Source organism: Panulirus ornatus, chromosome 18 (assembly GCF_036320965.1).
Source record: "Panulirus ornatus isolate Po-2019 chromosome 18, ASM3632096v1, whole genome shotgun sequence".
Lineage (NCBI taxonomy): Eukaryota > Metazoa > Arthropoda > Malacostraca > Decapoda > Palinuridae > Panulirus > Panulirus ornatus.
In genome coordinates, this window is record NC_092241.1 from 6344690 (window position 1) to 6355826 (window position 11137).

At 41.4% G+C, this 11137-nt stretch overlaps 1 long non-coding RNA gene across 1 annotated transcript; it reads right to left on the minus strand.

The window, feature by feature from the left end:
• Positions 1-7964: 7964 nt before the first annotated feature.
• LOC139754884 (uncharacterized) lies at positions 7965-9663 on the minus strand. The gene is made up of 2 exons (XR_011713963.1): positions 9525-9663; positions 7965-8976 (listed from the first exon to the last, which is right to left on the minus strand). It is a non-coding gene; the product is annotated as an uncharacterized lncRNA (long non-coding RNA).
• Between the last annotated feature and the right edge of the window lie 1474 nt (positions 9664-11137).

The following is an 11137-nucleotide window of genomic DNA, read 5'->3' on the forward strand; positions in this document are numbered from 1 at the left end:
AGCAGAAGAGGGTGTTTTGAAATGGTTTGGGCACATGGAGAGAATGAGTGAGGAAAGATTGACCAAGAGGATATATGTGTCGGAGGTGGAGGGAACGAGGAGAAGAGGGAGACCAAATTGGAGGTGGAAAGATGGAGTGAAAAAGATTTTGTGTGATTGGGGCCTGAACATGCAGGAGGGTGTAAGGAGGGCAAGGAATAGAGTGAATTGGAGCGATGTGGTATACAGGGGTTGACGTGCTGTCAGTGGAGTGAATCAAGGCATGTGAAGCGTCTGGGGTGGACCATGGAAAGCTGTGTAGGTATGTATACACGTGTGTGGACATGTGTATGTACATGTGTATGGGGGGGGGGGGCCATTTCTTTCGTCTGTTTCCTTGCGCTACCTCGCAGACGCGGGAGACAGCGACAAAGTATAAAAAAAAAAAAAAAAAAAAAAAAATATATATATATATATATATATATATATATATATATATATATATATATATATATATATATATATATATATATATATAAGACAAACACACATTGTAAGGGAACATACCTTGAAAGATATTAGAGGTTGGCTGGATCACCGAGCAGTTGGCTGTGTGTGTGTGTGTCTGTAGATTCCGTGTCAGCAGCCATATATATATACCACCCATAGATCAGTGCCAAGTCTCGCTAGGCCAGATAACTACAATCATTGCTCTTTATGTATATCAAAGTTTCTTTGCAGTTTAATCATTACGCCCATCTTGATTAAAGAGATAAGTTGTATGAGTAAAACTCTCTTAATTTCTTCTGTGATGAAGACGGTCCAATATCATGTTGATGGTCGTATCATTGGTGAGGTATGAGGTGTGTGGCAGCTGTAGTGGTGGCCAGAGGGACTTCCCTGACCATGAAATGAACTGGTCGATCCACTTCCTCCATTCCTCTCGAGAACGGGTGAATCGTCGTCACTCGCTGCTCACACTTGTGTGTATCCCAGGGAAGCTGGTTATGACCCTCCTTGAAATGTATATCTGGATATCAGTGCATCCCATCAAGGTGACTGTACCTATACAATACCTCCGGCTTTTTGATGATGTTGGTTATGTACGGTATCCAGGATAGAGTGGAGGAGTTCTGTACGTGTCACATTTCTATGTTACAGGAGGCTTGAAACTTGAGGGTTTTGCAATGGAAGAGAGTGAGTGAGTGACATGAAAAGATACACGAAGAACTTGAGGGTTTTGCAATTGAAGAGAGTGAGTGAGTGACATGAAAAGATACACGAAGAACTTGAAGGTTTTCCATTGAACAGAGTGAGTGAGTGACATAAAAAGATACACGAGGTAATTGCGAAATAGCACTGCTAAATCAACCTGGTAACTGGTTTCTCGCATTTGGTCCAAGTCTGATGAAGAGAATAGATGTTTTCAGTCTGATAGAAAGTATGTATTTTAGTGAAGAGGGGAGAGAAACCCAGGCGAATTGTACGAAGGTAAATCATTGCCATATATACGAATTGGGTTCAAAGTTGAAGACAGATGTTTATCTATGGAGAGAGTAAGTGATAAGACAGACCCTTGAGGAACGCCTCTACAGAAAAGAATAGCGAGTAGAAATCGCTTCAACAGTGCCCACTGCAATGGAGCTTTTAGAGAGAGGAACATATACACTAGAAGCAAGAAGTAATCAAAATAGATAAAGAAAGAAACTTTATACAAAGTATAAGAGTGCTATCACAGCCTGCCGAACAAAGGCTTTGAAGATCTCGAGAACCATGACAAAGATAAAACATCACCGAAATGTTTGAAACAGGAGGACCAGACGCGAGTCACACCAGAGCAAGATGAACCACAGATCTTGGTGACCAGAAAGAGGGGAGTGGAAATCTAAATGATTTAGACATTGAAAAAGATGAAAAAGTTAGATAATTCTGGAAAGGCAGTGAAAATGAGTGCAATGGTTTAGAATGATATTATATTTAAAAAGAAAGGCAGTCAAAATGAGTGCATTGGTTTAGAATGATATTATATCTAAGAAAAGAAAATAGCCTACGCCAAGAGATGATTCTAAAAGGGAAGGAAATTTAGATTTTTAGACGAAAGAGGCCATCAAGGATCAGAGCCAGCCCGATAACACATTTCCCGAAGACTCAGCACGGTATGTTCTATGGGTCATACATCTTGGCCATTTCAACCTGGCAAACCTCTCATGCATGAAGAAACATAGAAGAAGACATAGGTTCTGAGGAAAGAGATGAGGGGTTGGACTACACATACGATCATCTAAAGTAGATTCAGTGGAGAACAAGTTAGAAACGTTGAACAGCTTTATAAGTTGAAAAGTTAGCTATAGATTGATCAGATCGGAAGAGAAAAGGATTGGATATGCTGGAAACGTTACGGGACATACCTTGGGCTTAGGACCAGTAGAAGAAGACAGTAAATCAGCATACTCTCATTTTCATCTAAAAATGGAGTTGGCTTTTTGAATAAGAGCATTCCACTTATTCTGAGCAGATATGAAAGGAAGGTGGTATTCAAGGGAACGGTAGAGAGAGAGAGTTTCCTAGACCAGCATCCTCTGTCCCTTGATACAACAAGCAACAGAACAGGAGCGAATAAGCCATAATTAGCAGGAAGAAGTTCTGGTAATTGAGTGGATGTTGAACTCCATCCCAGCCACAATAACCGCTACTAAATGCACAGCGCAGCTAGAGGAATCCCGGCAAAGAAAGCAATACGAATTCCAAGGAAAGTCAGGAGAGAAATTTTGTAGGGATGACCTCTGGCGTCTTCCAAAGTGTTCAAGTTGTTGGTGTTCTAAAGAGAGAGGATATGTGGTTGGAGTGTCCATTTGGAAGTGACGGAGATGCGACTGTGGTTAGACGACCCTCTGGGTTGAGAAATAATGTTTAGTGTGAGGGATCAAAGAGTGATAAAGAGGTGAGAGTCTTGGGAGATTTTCCCTTGATGAAGAGCAGAGAAGAAAGGCTTCAGTACCACTAAGGAAGAATCTGGTTATATTCTAACAAATTCTTATGGTATACGCTGAAATCCCACACCCATAAGTCTTCAGTGCGTGGATGAGAAAAGAGGAATGTATCGTGTCAGGACATCAAAAAGCCGAAAACGTTTACATATGTGGACCATTTAGGATAGTGGGAATGTACGAGAGAAAACAAAGAGGAATATTTGAGGCCAGTAAGTTCAAAGTTGAGATATTTGTCTAGTTGTGTCGAGAAATAAGCAGTCATCTGTATATTTACCCAGAGTTATATTCGATATATTTCAAGTGCGTCATGAGCGTCGACCTCCAAGTGGTCTGAGGAGTAACTTTAAATGCCAACGGGTGGCTTTTCCAGTCTTCTCTTAATAAAGACGTGTTTTACTCCGGCAGATTAAAGTCTCTAGCGCAAAGTACCTCATAGCAGCCTGTACAGCTATAACAAAAATCTAGCAACTTCAAAGATTCAGAGGTCTACTTTGTTCACAATGTATTATATTTGGCAAAGTAAACGCTTCCAAGATTGCATTACCTGACACTAGAAAATATTCAGTAAAACATGTGAATCTAAGACACTAACATAACACATACACAACTTGGTATATCAATATACCTGTAGTTCTCCTCCAACGCGAGTTATACCACGTACTCTATTCTTCAAATGAAGGATTAGTGAAAAATGTAAACTCTTTAAGAATATTTATTTAATCTAGTGAATGAATTGAAATTACATTATCACTGCTACTTGCACAACAGGCAAGAAACATTATATGATATGAGAACAAATGAATGAGAATCACAGTTAAAAATGAACATTCTCAAGGAATGTCAACAGGAGACAGAAGGACCCTGACTTTAAGATCTACTGTCAGCTTAACACTGCCAGTAGATAATCAGAATCCTCTGCTTTGTCAGCTGAGAGAAGGACGCCTAAGTCCACTCTCAGCTCTGCATCGTCAGCTGGGAGCCAAACCCTAAGGTCTACTCGCAGCTCTACATTATGAGAAAGACACTATTAAGTAAGTCACACGAAAGACTTGCACTGGGCGATTTCTTTCGTCTCATGACTACAATCATCACACAAGAGCCCAAAACTGTGTCGGCTTTTGTTACCAGTCGGGAGAGAACTTGGAGATTTTTCTCCCTGACTCTGCAACACATCCTGCCTGTGGGTAGAGTTGGCCATCTGGTGTAGTACCTTCACGTACTGGGCCAGTTGGCTCTCACTGACACTCAAGATGAGGTATGTGGGAGACCCGGTGCCATGTTGCTGTGGCGGTCAAGTGCCACCTTGGCTGCTGCCATGCACAGTGGCCCACCGCCGAGCATCATGGTCGACGAGAGGGATGGCCAATAAGGAACCTTCCGGTACCATATATCATTGTTTAGCCACAGTAACGGCGTCTGCCGGAACCTTAGACAATGAAAGGCACGCTTGGGTAGATGAGGCTATTGACGTCCTGGTATGGGTCAGGGTTGATCAGATCTACATCAATACCTGAGCTAAAGCGGCGGCGGGATCCACCACGACTCTTGCCAGAGCCACGTCGAGAACCTCTGAAGCCACGACGCTGGAAGCCAAAGGGCGCAGCATCGGTCACAGTGGCCAGGGCGACCAAGACAACCAGAAGCATTGCCACGACGCGGAGGAAGTTCATCTTGAGCTGGTGTAGGAGGCTGATGCAAACACTGGAAATAAAGACATTTTTTCCTGATGACACTTAACATTTGACATTTGACATTAATGCATATATATATTTATATATATATATATATATATATATATATATATATATATATATATATATATATATATATATATATATATATATATATAAGACAAACACACATTGTAAGGGAACATACCTTGAAAGATATTAGAGGTTGGCTGGATCACCGACCAGTTGGCTGTGTGTGTGTGTGTCTGTAGATTCCGTGTCAGCAGCCATATATATATACCACCCATAGATCAGTGCCAAGTCTCGCTAGGCCAGATAACTACAATCATTGCTCTTTATGTACATCAAAGTTTCTTTGCAGTTTAATCATTATACCCATCATGATGAAAGAGATAAGTTGTATGAGTAAAACTCTCTTAATTTCTTCTGTGATGAAGACGGTCCAATATCATGTAGATGGTCATATCATTGGTGAGGTATGAGGTGTGTGGCAGCCGTGGAGGTGGCCAGAGGGACTTCCCTGACCATGAAATGAACTGGTCGATCCACTTCCTCCATTCCTCTCGAGAACGGGTGAATCGTCGTCACTCGCTGCTCACACTTGTGTGTATCCCAGGGAAGCTGGTTATGACCCTCCTTGAAATGTATATCTGGATATCAGAGCATCCCATCAAGGTGACTGTACCTATACAATACCTCCGGCTTTTTGATGATGTTGGTTATGTACGGTATCCAGGATAGAGTGGAGGAGTTCTGTACGTGTCACATTTCTATGTTACAGGAAGCTTGAAACTTGAGGGTTTTGCAATTGGACAGAGTGAGTGAGTGACATGAAAAGATACACGAAGAACTTGAGGGTTTTCAATTGAACAGAGTGAGTGAATGACATGAAAAGATACACGAAGAACTTGAAGGTTTTCAATTGAACAGAGTGAGTGAGTGACATAAAAAGATACACGAGGTAATTGCGAAATAGCACTGCTAAATCAACCTGGTAACTGGTTTCTCGCATTTGGTCCAAGTCTGATGAAGAGAATAAATGTTTTCAGTCTGATAGAAAGTATGTATTTTAGTGAAGAGGGGAGAGAAACCCAGTCGAATTGTACGACGGTAAATCATTACCATATGTACGAATTGGGTTTAAAAGTTGAAGACAGATGTTTATCTATGGAGAGAGTAAGTGATAAGACAGACCCTTGAGGAACGCCAGTACAGAAAAGAATAGCGAGTAGAAATCGCTTCAACAGTGCCCACTGCAATGGAGCTTTTAGAGAGGAACATATACACTAGAAGCAAGAAGTAATCAAAATAGCTACAGAAAGGAACTTTATACAAAGTATAAGAGTGCTATCACAGCCTGCCGAACAAAGGCTTTGAAGATCTCGAGAACCATGACAAAGAAAAGAAACATCACCGAAATGTTTGAAACAGGAGGACCAGACACGAGTCACACCAGAGCAAGATGAACCATAGATCTTGGTGACCAGAAAGAGGGGAGTGGAAATCTAAATGATTTAGACATTGAAAAAGATGAAAAAAGTTAGATAATTCTGGAAAGGCAGTGAAAATGAGTGCATTGGTTTAGAATTATATTATATTTAAAAAGAAAGGCAGTCAAAATGAGTGCATTGGTTTAGAATGATGTTATATCTAAGAAAAGAAGATGGCCTACACCAAGAGATGTTTCTAAAAGGGAAGGAAAATTTAGATCTTTAGACGAAAGAGACCATCAAGGATCAGAGCCAGCCCGATGACACATTTCCCCAGGACTCAGCACGGTATGTTCTATGGGTCATACATCTTGGCCCATTTCAACCTGGCAAACCTCTCATGCATGAAGAAACATAGAAGAAGACATAGGTTCTGAGGAAAGAGATGAGGGGTTGGACTACACATACGATCATCTAAAGTAGATTCAGGGGAGAACAAGTTAGAAACGTTGAACAGCTTTATAACCTGAAAAGTTAGCCATAGATTGATCAGATCGGAAGAGAGGAGGATTGGATATGCTGGAAACGTTACGGGACATACCTTGGGCTTAGGACCAGTAGAAGAAGACAGTAAATCACCATACTTCCATTTTTCATCTGAAAATGGAGTTGGCTTTTTGAATAAGAACATTCCACTTATTCTGAGCAGATATGAAAGGAAGGTGGTATTCAAGGGAACGGTAGAGAGAGTTCCTAGACCAGCATCCTCTGTCCCTGATACAACAAGCAACAGAACAGGAGCGAATAAGCCATAATTAGCAGGAAGAAGTTCTGGTAATTGAGTGGATGTTGAACTCCATCCCAGCCACAATAACCGCTACTAAATGCACAGCGCAGCTAGAGGAATCCCGGCAAAGAAAGCAATACGATTCCAAGGAAAGTCAGGAGAGAAATTGTGTAGGGATGACCTCTGGCGTCTTCCAAAGTGTTCAAGTTGTTGGTGTTCTAAAGAGAGAGGATATGTGGTTGGAGTGTCCATTTGGAAGTGACGGAGATGCGACTGTGGTTAGACGACTCTCCGGGTTTAGAAATAATGTTTAGTGTGAGGGATCAAAGAGTGATAAAGAGGTGAGAGTCTTGGGAGATTTTCCCTTGATGAAGAGCAGAGAAGAAAGGCTTCAGTACCACTAAGGAAGAATCTGGTTATATTCTAACAAATTCTTATGGTATACGCTGAAATCCCACACCCATAAGTCTTCAGTGCGTGGATGAGAAAAGAGGAATGTATCGTGTCAGGACATCAAAAAGCCGAAAACGTTTACATATGTGGACCATTTAGGATAGCGAGAATCTACGAGAGAAAACGAAGAGGAATATTTGAGGCCAACAAGTTCAAAGTTGAAATATTTGTCCAGTTGTGTCGAAAAATAAGCAGTCATCTGTATATTTACCCAGAGTTACATTCGATATATTTCAAGTACGTCATGAGCGTCGACCTCCAAGTGGTCTGAGGAGTAACTTTAAATGCCAACGGGTGGCTTTTCCAGTCTTCTCTTAATAAAGACAAGTTCTACTTCGGCAGAATATAGTCTCTAGCGCAAAGTACCTCATAACAGCCTGTACAGCTATAACAAAAATCTAGCAACTTCAAAGATTCAGAGGTCTACTTTGTTCACAGTGTATTATATATGGCAAAGTAAACGCTTCCAAGATTGCATTACCTGACACTAGAAAATATTCAGTAAAACATGTGAATCTAAGACACTAACATACACATACACAACTTGGTATATCAATATACCTGTAGTTCTCCTCCAACGCGAGTTATACCACGTACTCTATTCTTCAAATGAAGGATTAGTGAAAAATGTAAACTCTTTAAGAATATTTATTTAATCTAGTGAATGAATTGAAATTACATTATCACTGCTACTTGCACAACAGGCAAGAAACATTATATGATATGAGAACAAATGAATGAGAATCACAGTTAAAAATGAACATTCTCAAGGAATGTCAACAGGAGACAGAAGGACCCTGACTTTAAGATCTACTGTTAGCTTAACACTGCCAGTAGATAATCAGAATCCTCTGCTTTGTCAGCTGAGAGAAAGACGCCTAAGTCCACTCTCAGCTCTGCATCGTCAGCTGGGAGCCAAACCCTAAGGTCTACTCGCAGCTCTACATTATGAGAAAGACACTATTAAGTAAGTCACACGAAAGACTTGCACTGGGCGATTTCTTTCGTCTCATGACTACAATCATCACACAAGAGCCCAAAACTGTGTCGGCTTTTGTTACCAGTCGGGAGAGAACTTGGAGATTTTTCTCCCTGACTCTGCAACACATCCTGCCTGTGGATAGGGTTGGCCATCTGGTGTAGTACCTTCACGTACTGGGCCAGTTGGCTCTCACTGACACTCAAGATGAGGTATGTGGGAGACCCGGTGCCATGTTGCTGTGACGGTCAAGTGCCACCTTGGCTGCTGCTGCTGCTGCCATGCACAGTGGCCCACCGCCGAGCATCATGGTCGACGAGAGGGATGGCCAATAAGGAACCTTCCGGTACCATATATCATTGTTTAGCCACAGTAACGGCGTCTGCCGGAACCTTAGACAATGAAAGGCACGCTTGGGTAGATGAGGCTATTGACGTCCTGGTATGGGTCAGGGTTGATCAGATCTACATCAATACCTGAGCTAAAGCGGCGGCGGGATCCACCACGACTCTTGCCAGAGCCACGTCGAGAACCTCTGAAGCCACGACGCTGGAAGCCAAAGGGCGCAGCATCGGTCACAGTGGCCAGGGCGACCAAGACAACCAGAAGCATTGCCACGACGCGGAGGAAGTTCATCTTGAGCTAGTGTAGGAGGCTGATGCAAACACTGAAATAAAGACATTTTTCAGGATTACTGAAAGGGTGACAATATATGTCACTGCATGTATATATATACATATATATATATATATATATATATATATATATATATAAGAGAGGTGGAACTAAGACGCCCTTAGTACACATTTGGGGTTGGTGATTTTTTTTGGGGGTCAGCCATTATTCCTATAAGGAAATTCTTATGAAGTGGACAATACAAGGAAACCTTTTCACTCATTTTGCCTACGACAAGGTATTCAGATTATGCTGACCACTTCACTCATACTATAATTCTTAGTGTAGTCAATAAAAGAAGATTCAGTTTTTGAATTATAGGCTGTAATTGAATTATTATTACTCCAGTTGATACAATGTTCATATAATTCTTACCATGATAAAGGAAAGCATTTGAATCTTGTCCATTTCTTATACTACATTCATGTTGCTTAAAGTTAACAGAGAATCCCTCATATATATATATATATATATATATATATATATATATATATATATATATATATATATATATATATAACATATTCTAAGGGAACATACCTTGGAAGATATTAGAAGGTGGCTGGATCACCGATCAGTTGGCTGTGTGTGTGTCTGACGATTCAGTGTTGAGCAGCTGTTTATATACCCTTCATGGATCAGTGCCAGGTCTTGCTAGCCGGATAATCACAGACACAAGGGCACCCATTCTCTACTCTCGTGTGCTGATATTTTTTTCGTCTTCCTTTTTCTTTTCGTGCGTGTGTGTGTGTGAGAGAGAGAGAGTGTGTGTTCCCGAAGTTTTCCGTGAATGATATGACCACTTTCCATGAATTCATGCCTCTCTTGATAGAGGATAAACCCCGCAAAGCCAGAAATGTATCGTCAATACCAGTAGTTAAAAAAAAAAAAAAGGCGCTCTCTAACCATACATTTCTGTTAGCATCAAGCGTCTGGCAGTGGCGTTCGGTGGGAGGTACTTCCTGGCCATGGAAGGAGGTGGTCGACTTCCTGGATCCATTCCTATTGTGAACCTGTCAACCCTCACCCTTATGGTGTCTGAGGGGAAGGAGAGAGGTGGCTGTTGGGTTTAGGGGGTTGGTCATGGCCAACCTTGAGAGGCCGTACCATCGCGACACATTGATATGCACCGCCAGCGTGTAATTTTCGTCGTCATGCAAATATACATCTCTCTCTCTCTCTCTCTCTCTCTCTCTCTCTCTCTCTCTCTCTCTCTCTCTCTCTCTCTCTCTACCTCCGTTGTATATATCAGCTGACTGATGTATATTTCTTTCTTGCGTCTCCCCTGATGATGATGATGTGATTATCACACGAAAGTGCACTTGGGAACTTATCGTCTTTCATTTCCCCATGGATATATATATATATATATATATATATATATATATATATATATATATATATATATATATATATATATATATATATATCCCTGGGGATAGGGGAGAAAGAATACTTCCCACGTATTTCCTGCGTGTCGTAGAAAGCGACTAAAAGGGGAGGGAGCTGAGTGGGGCTGGAAATCCTCCCCTCTTTTTTTGATTTTCCAAAAGAAGGCACAGAGAAGGGGGCCAATAGAGGACATTCCCTCAAAGGCTCAGTCTTCTGTTCTTAACGCTACCTCGCTAACGTGGGAAATGGCAAACAGTATAGATATATTTAGTATATTTTTTCTTCTTTTTTTTCTTAGACTTTGTCGCTGTATCCCGCGTTAGCAAGGTAGCGCAAGGAAACAGACGAAAGAATAGCCCAACCCACCCACATACACATGTATATACATACACGTCCACATACACACACACACACACACACACACACACACATATACATACCTATACATTTCAATGTATACATATATATATACATACACAGACATATACATATATACACATGTACATAATTCATACTTGCTGCCTTTATTCATTCCTGTCGCCACCCCGCCACACATGAAATGACAACCCCCTCCCCCCGCACGCGTGTTAGGTAGCGCTAGGAAAAGACAGTAAAGGCTACATTCGTTCATACTCAGTCTCTAGCTGTCATGTATAATGCACCGAAACCACAGCTCCCTTTCCACATCCAGGCCCCACAAAACTTTCCATGGTTTACACCAGACGCTTCACATGCCCTGGTTCAATCCATTGACAGCACTT